This window comes from Oncorhynchus masou, unplaced genomic scaffold, assembly GCF_036934945.1.
Source record: "Oncorhynchus masou masou isolate Uvic2021 unplaced genomic scaffold, UVic_Omas_1.1 unplaced_scaffold_1230, whole genome shotgun sequence".
In the NCBI taxonomy this organism is placed as follows: Eukaryota; Metazoa; Chordata; class Actinopteri; order Salmoniformes; family Salmonidae; genus Oncorhynchus; species Oncorhynchus masou.
Genome location: NW_027002105.1, coordinates 47888 through 71799, shown reverse-complemented (window position 1 = coordinate 71799; position 23912 = coordinate 47888). Strand labels below are relative to the sequence as shown.

Below are 23912 nucleotides of genomic sequence, written 5' to 3'. Positions count from 1 at the left end.
TTGTCTTTCCTTGGTTTGGTTTCTTAGTTTTCTATGTAAACGGGTCTGATTCATCGTGCCAGAATAACATACCACTATTAAAATAGTGTAGTAGTAGTGGTGAAATACTACTGTACTACACTACTACTGCAGAAGTACTGCCTGTAGTACAGTACACTATTAAACTACTACTGTACTACTGCCTGTAGTACAGTACACTATTAAACTACTACTGTACTACTGCCTGCAGTACAGTACACTATTAAACTACTACTGTACTACTGCCTGTAGTACAGTACACTATTAAACTACTACTGTACTACACTACTACTGCAGAAGTACTGCAGTACAGTACACTATTAAACTACTACTGTACTACTGCCTGTAGTACTTCTGCCATTGTCATGTAGTACAGTACTTTGATCATGTTGTCCTGATGTCTTTTCAGAGAGCACAACAGGATGAGATGGAGAAAATCGATAAGCACATCAAGTCATCTAAAGACAAGGACAACGCCAAGCCACTGGACAAACCTGAACAGTAGGTGTTCTGGAGAATCGGTTCAATTATTCAAACAACCAATCATGTTCAAAAAGTAGAGACTTAAAACCCGTCCTCCGATCTCTTGTCTCCTCTGTTCCAGTTACATCATGAAGTGGTAGCCTCAAACCCATCCTCTGATCTCTTGTCTCCTCTATTCCAGTTACATAATGAAGTGGTAGCCTCAAACCCAACCTCTGATCTCTTGTCTCCTCTGTTCCAGTTACATCATGAAGTGGTAGCCTCAAACCCATCCTCTGATCTCTTGTCTCCTCTGTTCCAGTTACATAATGAAGTGGTAGCCTCAAACCCAACCTCTGATCTCTTGTCTCCTCTGTTCCAGTTATATAATGAAGTGGTAGCCTCAAACCCATCCTCCGATCTCTTGTCTCCTCTGTTCCAGTTACATCATGAAGTGGTAGCCTCAAACCCATCCTCTGATCTCTTGTCTCCTCTGTTCCAGTTACATAATGAAGTGGTAGCCTCAAACCCATCCTCCGATCTCTTGTCTCCTTTGTTCCAGTTACATCATGAAGTGGTAGCCTCAAACCCATCCTCCGATCTCTTGTCTCCTCTATTCCAGAATCCTGTTCCAGTTACATCATGAAGTGGTAGCCTCAAACCCATCCTCTGATCTCTTGTCTCCTCTGTTCCAGTTACATAATGAAGTGGTAGCCTCAAACCCATCCTCCGATCTCTTGTCTCCTTTGTTCCAGTTACATAATGAAGTGGTAGCCTCAAACCCATCCTCTGATCTCTTGTCTCCTCTGTTCCAGTTACATAATGAAGTGGTAGCCTCAAACCCATCCTCCGATCTCTTGTCTCCTCTGTTCCAGTTACATCATGAAGTGGTAGCCTCAAACCCATCCTCCGATCTCTTGTCTCCTCTGTTCCAGTTACATCATGAAGTGGTAGCCTCTAACCCATCCTCTGATCTCTTGTCTCCTCTGTTCCAGTTACATAATGAAGTGGTAGCCTCAAACCCATCCTCCGATCTCTTGTCTCCTCTGTTCCAGTTACATCATGAAGTGGTAGCCTCAAACCCATCCTCTGATCTCTTGTCTCTATTCCAGGTTCCTGTTCCAGTTACATCATGAAGTGGTAGCCTCAAACCCATCCTCCGATCTCTTGTCTCCTCTATTCCAGTTACATCATGAAGTGGTAGCCTCAAACCCATCCTCCGATCTCTTGTCTCCTCTATTCCAGTTACATCATGAAGTGGTAGCCTCAAACCCATCCTCCCATCTCTTGTCTCCTCTGTTCCAGTTACATAATGAAGTGGTAGCCTCAAACCCATCCTCTGATCTCTTGTCTCCTCTGTTCCAGTTACATCATGAAGTGGTAGCCTCAAACCCATCCTCTGATCTCTTGTCTCCTCTGTTCCAGTTACATCATGAAGTGGTAGCCTCAAACCCATCCTCTGATCTCTTGTTTCCTCTGTTCCAGTTACATAATGAAGTGGTAGCCTCAAACCCATCCTCCGATCTCTTGTCTCTATTCCAGGTTCCTGTTCCAGTTACATCAGATCCCCAACTTCTCAGGCCGGGTGTTCTGTATCCTGTTTCAGTCCACCTTCTCTGAATGGATCTCCTCTATCCTGCGCAAACTGGACATCCTGCAGAGAGTGTGCACGGTGAGTCTGTGTGACTGCAGAGAGTGTGCACGGTGAGTCTGTGTGTGACTGCAGAGAGTGTGCACGGTGAGTCTGTGTGACTGCAGAGAGTGTGCACGGTGAGTCTGTGTGTGACTGCAGAGAGTGTGCACGGTGAGTCTGTGTGTGACTGCAGAGAGTGTGCACGGTGAGTCTGTGTGTGACTGCAGAGAGTGTGCACGGTGAGTCTGTGTGTGACTGCAGAGAGTGTGCACGGTGAGTCTGTGTGTGACTGCAGAGAGTGTGCACGGTGAGTCTGTGTGTGACTGCAGAGAGTGTGCACGGTGAGTCTGTGTGTGTGTGACTGCAGAGAGTGTGCACGGTGAGTCTGTGTGTGTGTGACTGCAGAGAGTGTGCACGGTGAGTCTGTGTGTGTGTGACTGCAGAGAGTGTGCACGGTGAGTCTGTGTGTGTGTGACTGCAGAGAGTGTGCACGGTGAGTCTGTGTGTGTGTGACTGCAGAGAGTGTGCACGGTGAGTCTGTGTGTGACTGCAGAGAGTGTGCACGGTGAGTCTGTGTGTGTGTGACTGCAGAGAGTGTGCACGGTGAGTCTGTGTGTGTGACTATTGTTATTGGACCATGCTGGTCATTTATGAACATCTTGGCCATGTTCTGTTATAATCTCCACCCGGCACAGCCATTAGAGGACTGGCCACCCCACATAGCCTGGTTCCTCTCTAGGTTTCTTCCTAGGTTTTGGCCTTTCTAGGGAGTTTTTCCTAGCCACCGTGCTTCTACACCTGCATTGCTTGCTGTTTGGGATTTTAGGCTGGGTTTCTGTACATCACTTTGAGATATCAGCTGATGTACGAAGTGCTATATAAATACATTTGATTGTGTGTGACGTGTTTGGTATGTGTGTGACGTGTTTGGTATGTGTGTGACGTGTTTGGTATGTGTGTGACGTGTTTGGTATGTGTGTGCCGTGTTTGGTATGTGTGTGCCGTGTTTGGTATGTGTGTGCCGTGTTTGGTATGTGTGTGCCGTGTTTGGTATGTGTGTGCCGTGTTTGGTATGTGTGTGCCGTGTTTGGTATGTGTGTGCGTATAGACCTGTTTCGTGTGCCTCACCTCAGTAGAAATCAGAGGAGGTCTGCTAAGGTTTTGTCCTCTGGACAGTTCTACCAGACACTCATATTACTGAGGAGATACCGTCTCAATCCTCCCACTGTGGAAGTTGTTTTAAACAGGATCATCATCGTAGGTTGATACAGCCCTTCTGGTCAGTTGTTTTAAACAGGGACATCATCGTAGGTTGATATTGACAGCCCTTCTGGTCAGTTGTTTTAAACAGCAACATCATCGTAGGTTGATATTGACAGCCCTTCTGGTCAGTTGTTTTAAACAGGAACATCATCGTAGGTTGATATTGACAGCCCTTCTGGTCAGTTGTTTTAAACAGCAACATCATCGTAGGTTGATATTGACAGCCCTTCTGGTCAGTTGTTTTAAACAGGAACATCATCGTAGGTTGATACAGCCCTTCTGGTCAGTTGTTTTAAACAGGGACATCATCGTAGGTTGATATTGACAGCCCTTCTGGTCAGTTGTTTTAAACAGGAACATCATCGTAGGTTGATATTGACAGCCCTTCTGGTCAGTTGTTTTAAACAGGGACATCATCGTAGGTTGGTATTGACAGCCCTTCTGGTCAGTTGTTTTAAACAGGGACATCATCGTAGGTTGATACAGCCCTTCTGGTCAGTTGTTTTAAACAGGAACATCATCGTAGGTTGATATTGACAGCCCTTCTGGTCAGTTGTTTTAAACAGGGACATCATCGTAGGTTGATACAGCCCTTCTGGTCAGTTGTTTTAAACAGGAACATCATCGTAGGTTGATACAGCCCTTCTGGTCAGTTGTTTTAAACAGGAACATCATCGTAGGTTGATATTGACAGCCCTTCTGGTCAGTTGTTTTAAACAGGGACATCATCGTAGGTTGATATTGACAGCCCTTCTGGTCAGTTGTTTTAAACAGGAACATCATCGTAGGTTGATACAGCCCTTCTGGTCAGTTGTTTTAAACAGGGACATCATCGTAGGTTGATACAGCCCTTCTGGTCAGTTGTTTTAAACAGGAACATCATCGTAGGTTGATATTGACAGCCCTTCTGGTCAGTTGTTTTAAACAGGAACATCATCGTAGGTTGATATTGACAGCCCTTCTGGTCAGTTGTTTTAAACAGGAACATCATCGTAGGTTGATACAGCCCTTCTGGTCAGTTGTTTTAAACAGCAACATCATCGTAGGTTGATATAGCCCTTCTGGTCAGTTGTTTTAAACAGCAACATCATCGTAGGTTGATATAGCCCTTCTGGTCAGTTGTTTTAAACAGCAACATCATCGTAGGTTGATATTGACAGCCCTTCTGGTCAGTTGTTTTAAACAGGATCATCATCGTAGGTTGATATAGCCCTTCTGGTCAGTTGTTTTAAACAGGAACATCATCGTAGGTTGATACAGCCCTTCTGGTCAGTTGTTTTAAACAGGATCATCATCGTAGGTTGATATTGACAGCCCTTCTGGTCAGTTGTTTTAAACAGGAACATCATCGTAGGTTGATATTGACAGCCCTTCTGGTCAGTTGTTTTAAACAGGAACATCATCGTAGGTTGATATTGACAGCCCTTCTGGTCAGTTGTTTTAAACAGGAACATCATCGTAGGTTGATATTGACAGCCCTTCTGGTCAGTTGTTTTAAACAGCAACATCATCGTAGGTTGATACAGCCCTTCTGGTCAGTTGTTTTAAACAGGATCATCATCGTAGGTTGATACAGCCCTTCTGGTCAGTTGTTTTAAACAGGATCATCATCGTAGGTTGATACAGCCCTTCTGGTCAGTTGTTTTAAACAGCAACATCATCGTAGGTTGATACAGCCCTTCTGGTCAGTTGTTTTAAACAGGAACATCATCGTAGGTTGATACAGCCCTTCTGGTCAGTGTGTTCAGGAAACAGTTTTCACATTGAAGCCAGGTGACTGTGAATTCTTGATACTATTAATCTGCTCATATACACTGACTGCCCCCTGCTCTGTCTCTCTCTCCTGTCCGCCCCCCCTGCTCTGTCTCGATCTCTCCTCTGTCTGTCCCCCTCTTCTCTCTGTCTCGATCTCTCCTCTGTCTCTGTCCCCCTCTTCTCTCTGTCTCGATCTCTCCTGTCTGCCCCCCCCTCGCTCTCTCGATCTCTCCTGTCTGCCCCCCTCGCTCTCTCGATCTCTCCTGTCTGCCCCCCTCGCTCTGTCTCGATCTCTCCTGTCTGCCCCCCCTCGCTCTGTCTCGATCTCTCCTGTCTGCCCCCCTCGCTCTGTCTCGATCTCTCCTGTCTGCCCCCACTCGCTCTGTCTCGATCTCTCCTGTCTGCCCTCCCCCCTCGCTCTGTCTCGATCTCTCCTGTCTGCCCTCCCCTCGCTCTGTCTCGATCTCTCCTGTCTGTCCCCCTCTTCTCTCTGTCTCGATCTCTCCTCTGTCTCTGTCCCCCTCTTCTCTCTGTCTCGATCTCTCCTCTGTCTCTGTCCCCCTCTTCTCTCTGTCTCGATCTCTCGATCTCTCCTCTCTGTGTCTCAATCTGTCCCTTTGTCTCCCCGTCTGTCTCCCTGTGTGTGCCTGCCCATCTCCCTGTGTGTGCCTGCCCATCTCCCTGTGTGTGCCTGCCCATCTCCTCCTCCTCCAGACCTTGCAGAGTGGCCAGTGTGTGATGCAGGTGCTGGGTCTGGTCCTGGCCTTTGGTAACTTCATGAATGGTGGCAACCGAACCAGAGGACAGGCTGACGGCTTTAACCTGGATATCCTGCCCAAGCTGAAGGATGTGAAGAGCAGTGTGAGTGGCACTACTAGGACCTGCACCCTATTCCCTATGGTTGGTAGGGGCACTACTAGGACCTGCACCCTATTCCCTATGGTTGGTAGGGGCACTACTAGGACCTGCACCCTATTCCCTATGGTTGGTAGGGGCACTTCTAGGGCACTAGGACCTGCACCCTATTCCCTATGGTTGGTAGGGGCACTTCTAGGGCACTAGGACCTGCACCCTATTCCCTATGGTTGGTAGGGGCACTACTAGGGCGCTAGGACCTGCACTTCTAGGGCACTAGGACCTGCACCCTATTCCCTATGGTTGGAAGAGGCACTACTAGGGCACTAGGACCTGCACCCTATTCCCTATGGTTGGAAGAGGCACTACTAGGGCACTAGGACCTGCACCCTATTCCCTATGGTTGGTAGGGGCACTACTAGGACCTGCACCCTATTCCCTATGGTTGGTAGGGGCACTACTAGGACCTGCACCCTATTCCCTATGGTTGGTAGGGGCACTTCTAGGCACTAGGACCTGCACCCTATTCCCTATGGTTGGTAGGGGCACTACTAGGGCACTAGGACCTGCACCCTATTCCCTATGGTTGGAAGAGGCACTACTAGGGCACTAGGACCTGCACCCTATTCCCTATGGTTGGAAGAGGCACTACTAGGGCACTAGGACCTGCACCCTATTCCCTATGGTTGGTAGGGGCACTACTAGGGCGCTAGGACCTGCACTTCTAGGGCACTAGGACCTGCACCCTATTCCCTATGGTTGGAAGAGGCACCACTAGGGCTCTAGGACCTGCACCCTATTCCCTATGGTTGGAAGAGGCACTACTAGGGCTCTAGGACCTGAACTTCTAGGGCTCTAGGACCTGCACCCTATTCCCTATGGTTGGAAGAGGCACTACTAGGACTCTAGGACCTGCACCCTATTCCCTATGGTTGGAAGAGGCACCACTAGGGCTCTAGGACCTGCACCCTATTCCCTATGGTTGGTAGGGGCACTACTAGAACGCTAGGACCTGCACCCTAATGGCTCTCTGTTCCCTATGTTGAGTCCATCTGGTCAACAGTAGACTGATGTATAGGCAGTAGGGAGCCTCTAGTTACATGACTGTCTATTTTGTCAGGGTTACTATTGTGCTGGAAGACTGTAGTTATTGTTCCTACCATGTGTTTTGATGATGTGGATTAAAATATATATTAATTTTGTAAAAGCTTTGCAGAACACTTCGTGAGAAAGTGTCGTAAACTAAACGTGAATTCCCTGAACTGAAGCTAATTTCTTGTGTCTTCCTCCTTTCGGCAGGATAACACACGGAGCCTGTTGTCCTACATAGTGGCTTACTATCTGAGACACTTTGACGAGGTACGTTGGATCCTGTTTTTCCCAGTCCTGTTCTAATCACTCGTCTTGGCACGGGGCAGACCGGGACTTGACTTTTAAATTGTATTTATTTTCCCTCAGTAGTAACTAATGCGTAGTAGGGTGTTTAGCTAGATGAAGCCCAGTCGGGGGTTTAGCTAGATGAAGCCCAGTCGGGGTTTAGCTAGATGAAGCCCAGTAGGGTGTTTAGCTAGACGAAGCCCAGTAAGGTGTTTAGCTAGATGAAGCCCAGTAGGGTGTTTAGCTAGATGAAGCCCAGTAAGGTGTTTAGCTAGATGAAGCCCAGTAGGGTGTTTAGCTAGATGAAGCCCAGTAGGTTGTTTAGCTAGACGAAGCCCAGTAGGGTGTTTAGCTGGACGAAGCCCAGTAGGGTGTTTAGCTAGATGAAGCCCAGTAGGGTGTTTAGCTAGACGAAGCCCAGTAGGGTGTTTAGCGTGATGAAGCCCAGTAGGGTGTTTAGCTAGATGAAGCCCAGTAGGGTGTTTAGCTAGATGAAGCCCAGTAGGGTGTTTAGCTAGACGAAGCCCAGTGGGGTGTTTAGCTAGATGAAGCCCAGTAGGGTGTTTAGCTGGACGAAGCCCAGTAGGGTGTTTAGCTAGATGAAGCCCAGTAGGGGGTTTAGCTAGATGAAGCCCAGTAAGTTGTTTAGCTAGATGAAGCCCAGTAGGGTGTTTAGCTGGACGAAGCCCAGTAAGTTGTTTAGCTAGATGAAGCCCAGTAGGGTGTTTAGCTAGATGAAGCCCAGTAGGGGGTTTAGCTAGATGAAGCCCAGTAAGGTGTTTAGCTGGACGAAGCCCAGTAGGGTGTTTAGCTGGACGAAGCCCAGTAGGGTGTTTAGCTGGACGAAGCCCAGTAGGGTGTTTAGCTAGATGAAGCCCAGTAGGGTGTTTAGCTAGATGAAGCCCAGTAGGGGTTTAGCTAGATGAAGCCCAATAGGGTGTTTAGCTAGATGAAGCCCAGTAGGGGGTTTAGCTAGATGAAGCCCAGTAGGTTGTTTAGCTAGATGAAGCCCAGTAGGGTGTTTAGCTAGATGAAGCCCAGTAGGGTGTTTAGCTAGATGAAGCCCAGTAGGGTGTTTAGCTAGATGAAGCCCAGTGGGGTGTTTAGCTAGATGAAGCCGAGTAGGTTGTTTAGCTAGATGAAGCCCAGTAAGTTGTTTAGCTAGATGAAGCCCAGTAGGGTGTTTAGCTAGATGAAGCCGAGTAGGTTGTTTAGCTAGATGAAGCCCAGTAAGTTGTTTAGCTAGATGAAGCCCAGTAGGGTGTTTAGCTAGATGAAGCCCAGTAGGGGTTTAGCTAGATGAAGCCCAGTAGGGGGTTTAGCGGGATGAAGCCCAGTAGGGGGTTTAGCTAGACGAAGCCCAGTAGGGTGTTTAACTAGATGAAGCCCAGTAAGGTGTTTAGCTAGACGAAGCCCAGTAGGGTGTTTAGCTGGATGAAGCCCAGTAGGGTGTTTAGCTGGATGAAGCCCAGTAGGGTGTTTAGCTGGATGAAGCCCAGTAGGGGGTTTAGCTAGATGAAGCCCAGTAGGGGTTTAGCTAGATGAAGCCCAGTAAGGTGTTTAGCTAGATGAAGCCCAGTAGGGTGTTTAGCTAGATGAAGCCCAGTAGGGGTTTAGCGAGATGAAGCCCAGTAGGGGGTTTAGCTAGATGAAGCCCAGTAGGGGGTTTAGCTAGATGAAGCCCAGTAGGGGTTTAGCTAGATGAAGCCCAGTAGGGTGTTTAGCTAGATGAAGCCCAGTAAGGTGTTTAGCTAGATGAAGCCCAGTAGGGGGTTTAGCGAGATGAAGCCCAGTAGGGGGTTTAGCGAGATGAAGCCCAGTCGGGGGTTTTGGTAGTGATTTAGTCAACAAACAAAAAAGTAAAAATTAAAAATACATATCCACACACAGTACCAGTCAAAAGTTTGGACACACCTACTTATTCAAGTTTTTTTTTTTTTTTTTCTGTATTGTAGAATAATAGTGAAGACATCAAACTATGAAATAACACATATGGAATCATGTAGTAACCAAGAAAGTGTTAAACTAATCGAAATACATTTGAGATCCTTCAAAGTAGCCAGCCTTTGCCTTGATGACAGCTTTGGTTACTCTTGGCATTCTCTCAACCAGCTTCATGAAGTCGTCACCTGGAATGCATTTCAATTAACAGGTGTGCTTTGTTAAAAGTTGTGGTATTTCTTTCTTTAATGCTTTTGAGCCAATCAGTTGCGTTGTGACAAGGTAGGGGTGGTATACAGAAGATAGCCCTATTTGGTAAAAGACCAAGTCCAACTCAAATAAGCAAAGAGAAGCAAAGGTACATCATTAATTTAGGTCATGAAGGTCAGTCAATCTGGAAAATTAAGAACTTTGAAACTTTCTTCAAGAGCAGTCTCAAAAACCATCACGCGCTCTGAATCTGGCTCTCATGAGGACCGCCACAGGAATGGAAGACCCAGAGGAACCTCTGCTGCAGAGGATAAGTTCATCTGAGTTAACTGCACCTCAGATTGCAGCCCAAATAAATGCTTACAGAGTTCAAGTAAGACGCATCTCCACATCAACTGTTCAGAGGAGACTACGTGAATCAGGCCTTCATGGTTGAATTTCTGCAAAGAAACCACTACTAAAGGACACCAATAATGCGAACAAACTTCCTTGAGCCAAGAAACACGAGCAATAGACATTAGACCGGTGGAAATCGTTTATTTTGGTCTGAGTCCAAATTTGAGATTTTTGGTTCCAACCACCGTCTGAGTGAGACTCAGAGTAGGTGAACGGATGATCTCTGCATGTGTGGAACCCACCGTGAAGCATGGAGGAGGTGGTGTTGTGGGGGTGCTTTGCTGGTGACACTGATTTATTTAGATTTCAAGGCATACTTAACCAGCATGGCTACCACAGCATTCTGCAGCAATACATCATCCCATCTGGTTTGCGCTTAGTGGGACTATCATTTGTTCTTCAACAGGACAATGATGCAACACACCTCCAGGCTGTTTAAGAAGGAGAGTGATGGACTACTGCATCTGATGACCTGGCCTCCACAATCACCTGACCTCAACCCAATTGAGATGAGTTGGACCGCAGAGTGAAGAAAAATCAGCCAACAAGTGCTCCGCACATGTGGGAACTCTTTCAAGACTGTTAAAAAGCATTCCTCATGAAGCTGGTTGAGAGAATGCCAAGATTTTGCAAAGGTGTCATCGAGGCAAAGGGTGGCTACTTTGAAGAATCTAAAATATATTTTCATTTAACACTTTTTTGATTACTGCATGATTCCATATGTGTTTCATAGTTTTGATGTCTTCAGTATTAATTTACTGTTGAAAATAGTACATTTCTACCCTGACCCACTCTACATGATCTAACTCTACTGCCCTAACCTACTCTACATGATCTAACTCTACTGCCCTAACCCACTCTACGTGATCTAACTCTACTACCCTAACCCACTCTACTACCCTAACCCACTCTACTACCCTAACCCACTCTACTACCCTAACCCACTCTACTACCCTAACCCACTCTACTACCCTAACCCACTCTACGTGATCTAACTCTACTGCCCTAACCCACTCTACGTGATCTAACTCTACTGCCCTAACCCACTCTACGTGATCTAACTCTACTGCCCTAACCCACTCTACGTGATCTAACTCTACTGCCCTAACCCACTCTACGTGATCTAACTCTACTGCCCTAACCCACTCTACGTGATCTAACTCTACTGCCCTAACCCACTCTACGTGATCTAACTCTACTGCCCTAACCCACTCTACGTGATCTAACTCTACTGCCCTAACCCACTCTATGTGATCTAACTCTACTGCCCTAACCCACTCTACGTGATCTAACTCTACTGCCCTAACCCACTCTACGTGATCTAACTCTACTGCCCTAACCCACTCTACGTGATCTAACTCTACTGCCCTAACCCACTCCATGTGATCTAACTCTACTGCCCTAACCCACTCTACGTGATCTAACTCTACTGCCCTAACCCACTATACGTGATCTAACTCTACTGCCCTAACCCACTCTACGTGATCTAACTCTACTGCCCTAACCCACTCTACGTGATCTAACTCTACTGCCCTAACCCACTCCATGTGATCTAACTCTACTGCCCTAACCCACTCTACGTGATTTAACTCTACTGCCCTAACCCACTCTATGTGATCTAACTCTACTGCACTAACCCACTCTACTGCCCTAACCCACTCTACCACCCTAACCCACTCTACGTGATCTAACTCTACTACCCTTACCCACTCTACGTGATCTAACTCTACTGCCCTAACCCACTCTACGTGATCTAACTCTACTGCCCTAACCCACTCTACGTGATCTAACTCTACTGCCCTAACCCACTCTACGTGATCTAACTCTACTGCCCTAACCCACTCTACGTGATCTAACTCTACTGCCCTAACCCACTCTACGTGATCTAACTCTACTGCCCTAACCCACTCTACGTGATCTAACGCTACTGCCCTAACCCACTCTACGTGATCTAACTCTACTGCCCTAACCCACTCTACTGCCCTAACCCACTCTACTGCCCTAACCCACTCTACTGCCCTAACCCACTCTACTGCCCTAACCCACTCTACTGCCCTAACCCACTCTACTACCCTAACCCACTCTGTGATCTAACTCTACTGCACTAACCCACTCTACTGCACTAACCCACTCTACTGCCCTAACCCGCTCTAGCACCCTAACCCACTCTGTGATCTAACTCTACTGCCCTTACCCACTCTACGTGGTCTAACTCTACGTTATCTAAGTCTCTGTGCTCTAAGGACTAATGTCATGTATGGTCAGGACGCCGGCAGGAGACGTGCCTCTACCCTCTCCTCTCTCCTCTCACTCTGTGATCTAACTCTACTACCCCTGCTGCTTTATCTAAGTCTCTGTGCTCTAAGGACTAATGTCATGTATGGTCAGGACGCCGGCAGGGAGACGTGCCTCTACCCTCTCCTCTCTCCTCCCACTCTGTGATCTAACTCTACGTTATCTAAGTCTCTGTGCTCTAAGGACTAATGTCATGTATGGTCAGGACGCCGGCAGGGAGACGTGCCTCTACCCTCTCCTCTCTCCTCCCACTCTGTGATCTAACTGTACTGCCCCTGCTGCTTTATCTAAGTCTCTGTGCTCTAAGGACTAATGTCATGTATGGTCAGGACGCCGGCAGGGAGACGTGCCTCTACCCTCTCCTCTCTCCTCCCACTCTGTGATCTAACTGTACTGCCCCTGCTGCTTTATCTAAGTCTCTGTGCTCTAAGGACTAATGTCATGTATGGTCAGGACGCGGCAGGGAGACGTGCCTCTACCCTCTCCTCTCTCCTCTCACTCTGTGGTCTAACGGACTAATGTCATGTATGGTCAGGACGCCGGCAGGGAGACGTGCCTCTACCCTCTCCTCTCTCCTCTCACTCTGTGCTCTAATGTCATGTATGGTCAGGACGCCGGCAGGGAGACGTGCCTCTACCCTCTCCTCTCTCCTCCCACTCTGTGCTCTAATGTCATGTATGGTCAGGACGCCGGCAGGGAGACGTGCCTCTACCCTCTCCTCTCTCCTCTCACTCTGTGCTCTAATGTCATGTATGGTCAGGACGCCGGCAGGAGACGTGCCTCTACCCTCTCCTCTCTCCTCTCACTCTGTGCTCTAATGTCATGTATGGTCAGGACGCCGGCAGGGAGACGTGCCTCTACCCTCTCCTCTCTCCTCTCACTCTGTGCTCTAATGTCATGTATGGTCAGGACGCCGGCAGGGAGACGTGCCTCTACCCTCTCCTCTCTCCTCTCACTCTGTGATCTAATGTCATGTATGGTCAGGACGCCGGCAGGGAGACGTGCCTCCACCCTCTCCTCTCTCCTCTCACTCTGTGCTCTAATGTCATGTATGGTCAGGACGCCGGCAGGGAGACGTGCCTCTACCCTCTCCTCTCTCCTCTCACTCTGTGCTCTAATGTCATGTATGGTCAGGACGCCGGCAGGGAGACGTGCCTCTACCCTCTCCTCTCTCCTCTCACTCTGTGCTCTAATGTCATGTATGGTCAGGACGCCGGCAGGGAGACGTGCCTCTACCCTCTCCTCTCTCCTCTCACTCTGTGCTCTAATGTCATGTATGGTCAGGACGCCGGCAGGGAGACGTGCCTCTACCCTCTCCTCTCTCCTCCCACTCTGTGCTCTAATGTCATGTATGGTCAGGACGCCGGCAGGGAGACGTGCCTCTACCCTCTCCTCTCTCCTCTCACTCTGTGCTCTAATGTCATGTATGGTCAGGACGCCGGCAGGGAGACGTGCCTCTACCCTCTCCTCTCTCCTCTCACTCTGTGCTCTAATGTCATGTATGGTCAGGACGCCGGCAGGGAGACGTGCCTCTACCCTCTCCTCTCACTCTGTGCTCTAATGTCATGTATGGTCAGGACGCCGGCAGGGAGACGTGCCTCTACCCTCTCCTCTCTCCTCTCACTCTGTGCTCTAATGTCATGTATGGTCAGGACGCCGGCAGGGAGACGTGCCTCTACCCTCTCCTCTCTCCTCTCACTCTGTGCTCTAATGTCATGTATGGTCAGGACGCCGGCAGGGAGACGTGCCTCTACCCTCTCCTCTCTCCTCTCACTCTGTGGTCTAACTCTACGTTATCTAAGTCTCTGTGCTCTAAGGACTAATGTCATGTATGGTCAGGACGCCGGCAGGGAGACGTGCCTCTACCCTCTCCTCTCTCCTCTCACTCTGTGCTCTAATGTCATGTATGGTCAGGACGCCGGCAGGAGACGTGCCTCTACCCTCTCCTCTCTCCTCTCACTCTGTGCTCTAATGTCATGTATGGTCAGGACGCCGGCAGGAGACGTGCCTCTACCCTCTCCTCTCTCCTCTCACTCTGTGATCTAATGTCATGTATGGTCAGGACGCCCGGCAGGGAGACGTGCCTCTACCCTCTCCTCTCTCCTCTCACTCTGTGATCTAATGTCATGTATGGTCAGGACGCCGGCAGGGAGACGTGCCTCTACCCTCTCCTCTCTCCTCTCACTCTGTGCTCTAATGTCATGTATGGTCAGGACGCCGGCAGGGAGACGTGCCTCTACCCTCTCCTCTCTCCTCTCACTCTGTGATCTAATGTCATGTATGGTCAGGGCGCCGGCAGGGAGACGTGCCTCCACCCTCTCCCTGAGCCCCAGGATCTGTTCCAGGCTTCACAGATGAAGTTTGAGGACTTTCAGAAGGACCTGACCAGGCTGAAGAAGGACCTTCGAGGTAACTGCACTGAACCAAAATATAAACACATCAATGTCACAGGTTTCACTGAGTTCACACTTCATATGAGGATATCAGTCAATGGAAATTAGGCCCTAATCTATGGATTTCACATGACTGGGAATACAGTCTGTTGGTCACAGATACACTACATAACCAAAGGTATGTGAACACCTGCTCGTCGAACATCTCATTCCAAAATCATCTGCATTGAGAGGGGACTTGCTTCCATTCAGCCTAAAGCATTTGTGAAGTCAGGCACTGATGTTGGGCGATTAGGCCTGGCTCGCAGTCGGCGTTCCAATTCATCCCAAAGGTGTTGGATGTCATTGTATGCTGCAGCGTTACATTTCCCTTCACTGGAACTAACAGCCCGGACCATTATTCCCCCCCCCCCCCCCACCTCTCCTCGCCCCCCCCACCTCTCCTAGCCCCACCTCTCCTAGCCCCCCCCACCTCTCCTAGCCCCCCACCTCTCCTAGCCCCCCCACCTCTCCTGGCCCCACCTCTCCTGGCCCCACCTCTCCTAGGCCCCACCTCTCCTAGGCCCCACCTCTCCTAGGCCCCACCTCTCCTAGGCCCCACCTCTCCTAGGCCCCCCCTCACCTCTCCTAGGCCCCCCCCTCACCTCTCCTAGCCCCCCTCACCTCTCCTAGGCCCCCCTCACCTCTCCTAGGCCCTCCCTCCCCTACCTCCCTGGTGTTCCAGAACACTGCTTCTAATGCCAGCCAGGCCAGGGGGAGAGTTGCACCAGGCTTGTTTGTGTAGTGTTCAGCTCTCTGAAAAGCCCACTCCTACACCACGCCTGTATGTTTCTCCGTAGGCCCTCTGCTTGTTTGTGTAGTGTTCAGCTCTCTGAAAAGCCCACTCCTTCACAACGCATGTATGTTTCTCCGTAGGCCCTCTGCTTGTTTGTGTAGTGTTCAGCTCTCTGAAAAGCCCACTCCTACACCACGCCTGTATGTTTCTCCGTAGGCCCTCTGCTTGTTTGACCGTTACCTTGTCCTCATGATTGCTCATCATACAGGGGTGGCTTGAATTATTATGCTAATTATCCAGGAGGCTTCAGACATAAGGACGCCACCTCCATGTGTAAATATTGATGTAAATGTAGTGTACAGTGCTGGCAGAGAACAGGGCTTTGAACACAGTGTGTAAACTACAAGTTATTTCCTGAAGGTCAAGCATTTAGAAGGCTGGAAGTTGTTAACACATTGGAAATGATAAACAGATCTTTCTCTCTTTTTCAAAGTCACTCTGTGACCCTCTCTCTCTCTCTCTCTCTCTCTGTGTAACTCGCTCCCTCTCTCGCTCTCTCTTTCTCTCGCTCTCTTTCTCTCGCTCTCTCTTTCTCTCTCGCTCTCTCTTTCTCTCGCTCTCTTTCTCTCGCTCTCTCTTTCTCTCTCGCTCTCTCTTTCTCTCTCTCTCTCTCGCTCTCTCTCGCTCTCTTTCTCTCTCTCTCGCTCCCTTTCTCTCTTTCTCTCAAAACAATTTTTTAAAGAAAAGACTTCTCACCCTGTTCCCGCTATAATTTTTAAAATTCCTGGACTGTTCTCGTCCCCACGTCTGTCTTATCAACCAACCAGATGAAACATGACCCCCTTCGCTGAGGTCACTGCTGTCACAGCCCCTCGCACAGGCCAAGGAGAGGTCAGTGCAGCAGGCTATTTCAGGACAGAACCAGATCAGGGTCATTTGGCGTAATTCGCTTGGGCCAATTTCTCTCTGATTCTTAGTTGTTTTTTTTAATGTGGTTCCAAGCAGCTCATTAAATGATGAGATGAGGAAGCAGGAGAGAGTTGTGTAAACACATCCTAGTTTCTACCCTGATCTCTGACAGCTTGCCTGCATCCCAAATGCCACTCTATTCCCTATTTAAACCTAGTGCACTATATAGGGCTGTAGTATGAAGTAGTGCACTATATAGGGCTGTAGTATAAAGTAGTGCACTATATAGGGAATAGGGCTCTAGTATGAAGTAGTGCACTATATAGGGAATAGGGCTCTAGTATGAAGTAGTGCACTATATAGGGCTGTAGTATAAAGTAGTGCACTATATAGGGAATAGGGCTGTAGTATAAAGTAGTGCACTATATAGGGAATAGGGCTGTAGTATAAAGTAGGGAATAGGGTTCCATTTGGGACAGTGGGAGAGCAGCCATGCTTGATGCCAGAATGGGCACCATGCTTGATGCCAGAATGGGCGCCATGCTTGATGCCAGAATGGGCGCCATGCTTGATGCCAGAATGGGCGCCATGCTCGATGCCAGAATGGGCACCATGCTCGAGGCCAGAATGGGCACCATGCTCGATGCCAGAATGGGCGCCATGCTCGATGCCAGAATGGGCGCCATGCTTGATGCCAGAATGGGCGCCATGCTTGATGCCAGAATGGGCGCCATGCTTGATGCCAGAATGGGCGCCATGCTTGATGCCAGAATGGGCGCCATGCTTGATGCCAGAATGGGCGCCATGCTTGATGCCAGAATGGGCGCCATGCTTGATGCCAGAATGGGCGCCATGCTTGATGCCAGAATGGGCGCCATGCTCGATGCCAGAATGGGCGCCATGCTCGATGCCAGAATGGGCGCCATGCTCGATGCCAGAATGGGCGCCATGCTCGAGGCCAGAATGGGCGCCATGCTCGAGGCCAGAATGGGCGCCATGCTCGAGGCCAGAATGGGCGCCATGCTCGAGGCCAGAATGGGCGCCATGCTCGAGGCCAGAATGGGCGCCATGCTCGAGGCCAGAATGGGCGCCATGCTCGAGGCCAGAATGGGCGCCATGCTCGAGGCCAGAATGGGCGCCATGCTCGAGGCCAGAATGGGCGCCATGCTCGAGGCCAGAATGGGCGCCATGCTCGAGGCCAGAATGGGCGCCATGCTCGAGGCCAGAATGGGCACCATGCTCGAGGCCAGAATGGGCACCATGCTCGAGGCCAGAATGGGCACCATGCTCGAGGCCAGAATGGGCACCATGCTCGAGGCCAGAATGGGCACCATGCTTAGCTCGATTCAGTTTGCTCTTGTTAGAGACTATCAGGCTGTCGATAGACGTTTTCAGTGGCTCGTCCTCATTGCCTTCAGTCACCTAATGAGTTTCAGTAGCTGGCCGAACCTTTTTTAAAGAGTTCTACATTCTACTGTCACGTTCTGCTGGCGAGGAGCAGTTGATCGCAGGTAGCTATCGCTCTGTCAGGACTGAGACCATGTTTCTCTCTCTGTCCTCGGGCCTCAACCGGAGAGACCATGTGCACTTTAATTACAGGGGGGCCACATGTCCCGAGGGACGGAGGAGGGCGACGCGCCCCGACCCAACTTGTCCATTTGAGTGACGTGTATTGTTTAAATAGCTATACTATTATCACTGACCTCGATTTAGACTTCATCTCTGACTCAGCTGTTCCACTGGTCATACCGGACCATAATCCACCAAAACGCTGTAGACGTGGGATGATGTCGGGTGAAATGGAGGCGAAGAAAACAGTGGCGCTCCCCCTCCATTCGATTGGCCAATGTCCAGTCACTCAGGAATGAGATGGATGAGCGTCGTCCGAGAATCTTCTATCAGAGGGACTTGAACAATTTAATGTCTTAGTGAAACGTGGCTGGATGAGGAAGCTATGCTAGTGTAACCGATGTGAAATGGCTAGCTAGTTAGCGGTGGTGCGCGCTTATCGCTTTTCAATCGGTGACGTCACTCTCTGTGAGACCTTGAAGTAGTGGTTCCCCTTGCTCTGCAAGGGCCGCGGTTTTTGTGGAGCGATGGGTAACGATCCTTTGAGGGTGGCTATTGTCTGTGTGTAGAGGGTCCCTGGTTCGAGCCCAGGTAGGGGCGAGGAGAGGGCTGGAAGCTGTACTGTTACTCTATAATATCATGGATTCTCCATGAGTGGCAGGATTGACGACGGCTTCTGGAAAAAAACAGTTTTTTCCCCCCATAAATAACTGGTTTGCTGCTTCAAGTTTGAAGGAATTCTTGTGCTTTTGATCACCTGGTTTTAAATGCTGGGTGATTTCAAACCGTCCCACCTCACGTCTACCAACACATCTCCTGTGCCCCTATGGGGTGTTAAAACTCCAGACCACCTGTATCCTACCAACACATCTCCTGTTAAAACCCCAGACCCCTTGTTTCCTACCAACACACCTCCTGTTAAAACCCCAGACCACCTGTATCCTACCAACACATCTCCTGTTAAAACCCCAGACCCCCTGTATCCTACCAACACATCTCCTGTTAAAACCCCAGACCCCCTGTATCCTACCAACACATCTCCTGTTAAAACCCCAGACCACCTGTATCCTACCAACACATCTCCTGTTAAAACCCCAGACCACCTGTATCCTACCAACACATCTCCTGTTAAAACCCCAGACCCCCTGTATCCTACCAACACATCTCCTGTTAAAACCCCAGACCCCCTGTATCCTACCAACACATCTCCTGTTAAAACCCCAGACCCCCTGTATCCTACCAACACATCTCCTGTTAAAACCCCAGACCACCTGTATCCTACCAACACATCTCCTGTTAAAACCCCAGACCACCTGTATCCTACCAACACATCTCCTGTTAAAACCCCAGACCCCCTGTATCCTACCAACACATCTCCTGTTAAAACCCCAGACCACCTGTATCCTACCAACAGAAATGCTCTCAAGGCACTCCCTCGTCCTCCCTTCGGGCTAATCTTACCGTGACTCCATTCTCCTGCTTTCTGTTTACAAACAAAAGCTTAAACAGGAAGTACCAGTGACGCCAATACAGAAATGGTCCAACAAAGCCGACCCGCTTACAATGAACGTGACACATACAAGATGTCTCCGCCCTCTGTGTCTTCAAACCTGTAGGAAGGCTGTGTGTGTGTGTGTATGTGTGTATGTATATGTGTATGTATGTATGTGTGTATATGTATATATATGTGTGTTTGTATATATGTGTGTGGGGCATCCTATTACAGACTATGAAGCTTGTCGTATATATATGTGTATGTATATATATGTGTATGTGTATATATATATGAGGAAAGAGGCATCCTATTACAGACTATGAAGCTTGTCGTATATGTATATATATGAGGAAAGAGGCATCCTATTACAGACTATGAAGCTTGTTGTATATGTGTGTATATATTATATATATATGAGGAAAGAGGCATCCTATTACAGACTATGAAGCTTGTCGTATATGTATATATGTGTATATATATATGAGGAAAGAGGCATCCTATTACAGACTATGAAGCTTGTTGTATATGTATATATGTGTATATGTGTATATGTATATATGTGTATGTATATATGTGTGGGGCATCCTATTACAGACTATGAAGCTTGTCGTACATGTGACTGGGTCTGTCAGTCGGTAACGGATTCCAAAGGGAAACCATGAAGCCATGAACTTCCCATGGGCACAAAACTCCCAAACGAGCAACATGTCTTTTTATGCTCTCTGAGGAATATAACACTGTGCCTTGCGTGACAAACCCCTGCTTTCCTATGACGACTGTGTGATCTCGCTCTCCGTGGCCGTTGTGAGCAAAACATTTCAACAGGTTAACAATCAATCAATCACATTTATTGAAATCCCTTCTTACATCAGCTGATGTCACAAAGTGCTGTACAGAAACCCAGCCTAAAACCCCAAACAGGAAGCAATGCAGATGTAGAAGCACGGTGGCTAGGAAAAAACTCCCTAGAAAGACCAGAACCTAGGAAAAACCTAGAGAGGAACCAGCCTAGGAAAAACTCCCTAGAAAGCGTAACTTTGTAATGATATGGTCCTCTCTCTTTACAGTAAGCCCCCTCTGTTCTGTAGCTAGATGGTCCTCTCTCTTTACAGTAAGCCCCCTCTCTGTTCTATAGCTATATGGTCTTCTCTGTTCTGTAGCTAGATGGTCCTCTCAGCTGCCTGGCTCAGCTCGTCAGCGGGCGTCTCGAAATCTGTTATTGGTGGTCTATTAGAGTTGACTGTAGGCTGGGTCTGTATTACAGACAGATGGTGTCTAGCCTATTGAGATGTCTGTTATATTGGTGGTCTATTAGAGGCGACTGTAGGCTGGGTCTGTATTACAGACAGATGGTGTCTTAGCCTACTGAGATGTCTGTTATATTGGTGGTCTATTAGAGGCGACTGTAGGCTGGGTCTGTATTACAGACAGATGGTGTCTAGCCTACTGAGATGTCTGTTATATTGGTGGTCTATTAGAGGCGACTGTAGGCTGGGTCTGTATTACAGACAGATGGTGTCTAGCCTACTGAGATGTCTGTTATATTGGTGGTCTATTAGAGGTGACTGTAGGCTGGGTCTGTATTACAGACAGATGGTGTCTAGCCTACTGAGATGTCTGTTATATTGGTGGTCTATTAGAGGTGACTGTAGGCTGGGTCTGTATTACAGACAGATGGTGTCTAGCCTACTGAGATGTGCTCAACCAGTCTGCTCCAGGAAGAACAACATGGCCCTCCCTGACACAGGCTAAAGGTCAGGTCGAGGGCGGTAATTGTCCAGCTGGGATTTAGATTGGACACTGACACTCTGACTCTAATTCATTATGGCCACTGATTGGTGCTTGACTCTCAGAGCTTCACAGAAGTTCTAGAATAGATTCCAGAATTCCACAGCAGGCATCAGCGGGAGGGGAGCAGGGGTTACCAGGGGCGACAGGGGTTACCAGGGATGACAGGTGATGGGGTCAGAATGCAGTTGAATGATTTGCCTTCGCAGCCACATACAGTAACTTGACAGAACTACAGAAAATCTAATTGTATTTGTCACCTGTGCTGAAAACAACAGGTACATATATCTTAGAGTGAAGTACCTTAGAGTGAAGTACCTTAGAGTGAAGTACCTTAGAGTGAAGTACCTTAGAGTGAAGTACCTTAGAGTGAAGTACCTTAGAGTGAAGTACCTTAGAGTGAAGTACCTTAGAGTGAAGTACCTTAGAGTGAAGTACCTTAGAGTGAAGTACCTTAGAGTGAAGTACCTTAGAGTGAAGTACCTTAGAGTGAAGTACCTTAGAGTGAAGTACCTTAGAGTGAAGTACCTTAGAGTGAAGTACCTTAGAGTGAAGTACCTTAGAGTGAAGTACCTTAGAGTGAAGTACCTTAGAGTGAAGTACCTTAGAGTGAAGTACCTTAGAGTGAAGTACCTTAGAGTGAAGTACCTTAGAGTGAAGTACCTTAGAGTGAAGTACCTTAGAGTGAAGTACCTTAGAGTGAAGTACCTTAGAGTGAAGTACCTTAGAGTGAAGTACCTTAGAGTGAAGTACCTTAGAGTGAAGTACCTTAGAGTGAAGTACCTTAGAGTGAAGTACCTTAGAGTGAAGTACCTTAGAGTGAAGTACCTTAGAGTGAAGTACCTTAGAGTGAAAAGCTTGCTTACGAGCCCTTAACCAACAATGCAGTTTTAAGAAGAAAAAAAATCTGTACTATATACAGGGTGTTAAGGTACAGAGTCAATGTGGAGGCTATATACAGGGTTTTACGGTACAGAGTCAATGTGGAGGCTATATACAGGGTGTTAAGGTACAGAGTCAATGTGGAGGCTATATACAGGGTTTTACGGTACAGAGTCAATGTGGAGGCTATATACAGGGTTTTACGGTACAGAGTCAATGTGGAGGCTATATACAGGGTGTTAAGGTACAGAGTCAATGTGGAGGCTATATACAGGGTTTTACGGTACAGAGTCAATGTGGAGGCTATATACAGGGAGTACCGGTACAGAGTCAATGTGGAGGCTATATACAGGGTTTTACGGTACAGAGTCAATGTGGAGACTATTATACAGGTGGTACCGGTACAGAGTCAAGGTGGAGGCTGTATACAGGGGTACTGGTACAGAGTCAATGTGGAGGCTGTATACAGGGGGGTACCGGTACAAAGTCAATATACAGGGGTCCCGGTACACAGTCAATGTGGAGGCTATACTTCTCTGATAGAGTTCAGTGTGTCAAATCGGAGGGTCTGCTGTCCGGACCTCTGGCAGTCTCTATGGGGTGCCACAGGGTTCAATTCTTGGACCGACTCTCTTCTCTGTATACATCAATAAGGTTGCTCTTGCTGCTGGTGAGTCTCGGATCCACCTCTACGGAGACGACACCATTCTGTATACTTCTGGCCCTTCTTTGGACACTGTGTTAACAACCCTCCAGGCAAGCTTCAATGCCATACAACTCTCCTTCCGTGGCCTCCAATTGCTCTTAAATACAAGTAAAACTAAATGCATGCTCTTCAACTAATCGCTACCCGCTCCTACCCGCCTGTCCAACATCACTACTCTGGATGGCTCTGATTTAGAATACTTGGACAACTACAAATACTTAGGTGTCTGGTTAGACTGTAAACTCTCCTTCCAGACCCATATCAAATATCTCCAATCCAAAGTTAAATCTAGAATTGGCTTCCTATTTCGCAACAAAGCATCCTTCACTCATGCTGCCAAACATACCCTCGTAAAACTGACCATCCAACCAATCCTCGACTTTGGCGATGTCATTTACAAAATAGCCTCCAATACCCTACTCAACAAATTGGATGCAGTCTATCACAGTGCAATCCGTTTTGTCACCAAAGCCCCATATACTACCCACCATTGCGACCTGTACGCTCTCGTTGGCTGGCCCTCGCTTCATACTCGTCGCCAAACCCACTGGCTCCATGTCATCTATAAGACCCTGCTAGGTAAAGTCCCCCCTTATCTCAGCTCGCTGGTCACCATAGCATCTCCCACCTGTAGCACACGCTCCAGCAGGTATATCTCTCTAGTCACCCCCAAAACCAATTCTTTCTTTGGCCTCCTCTCCTTCCAGTTCTCTACTACCAATGACTGGAACGAACTACAAAAAGCACTGAAACTGGAAACACTTATCTCCCTCACTAGCTTTAAGCACCAGCTGTCAGAGCAGCTCACAGATTACTGCACCTGTACATAGCCCACCTATATTTTAGCCCAAACAACTACCTCTTTCCCTACTGTATTTAATTTATTTATTTTGCTCCTTTGCACCCCATTATTTTTATTTCTACTTTGCACATTCTTCCATTGCAAATCTACCATTCCAGTGTTTTACTTGCTATATTGTATTTACTTTGCCACCATGGCCTTTTTTTGCCTTTACCTCCCTCATCTCACCTCATTTGCTCACATCGTATATAGACTTGTTTATACTGTATTATTGACTGTATGTTTGTTTTACTCCATGTGTAACTTTGTGTCATTGTATGTGTCGAACTGCTTTGCTTTATCTTGGCCAGGTCGCAATTGTAAATGAGAACTTGGTTAAATAAAGGTG

The 23912-nt window shown here is 48.1% G+C and overlaps 1 pseudogene; it reads left to right on the top strand.

Annotated features, from left to right (window-relative positions):
* The window catches only part of LOC135529995 (formin-2-like), a 158647-nt pseudogene that overhangs the window by 100400 nt on the left and 34335 nt on the right, over positions 1 to 23912 (top strand).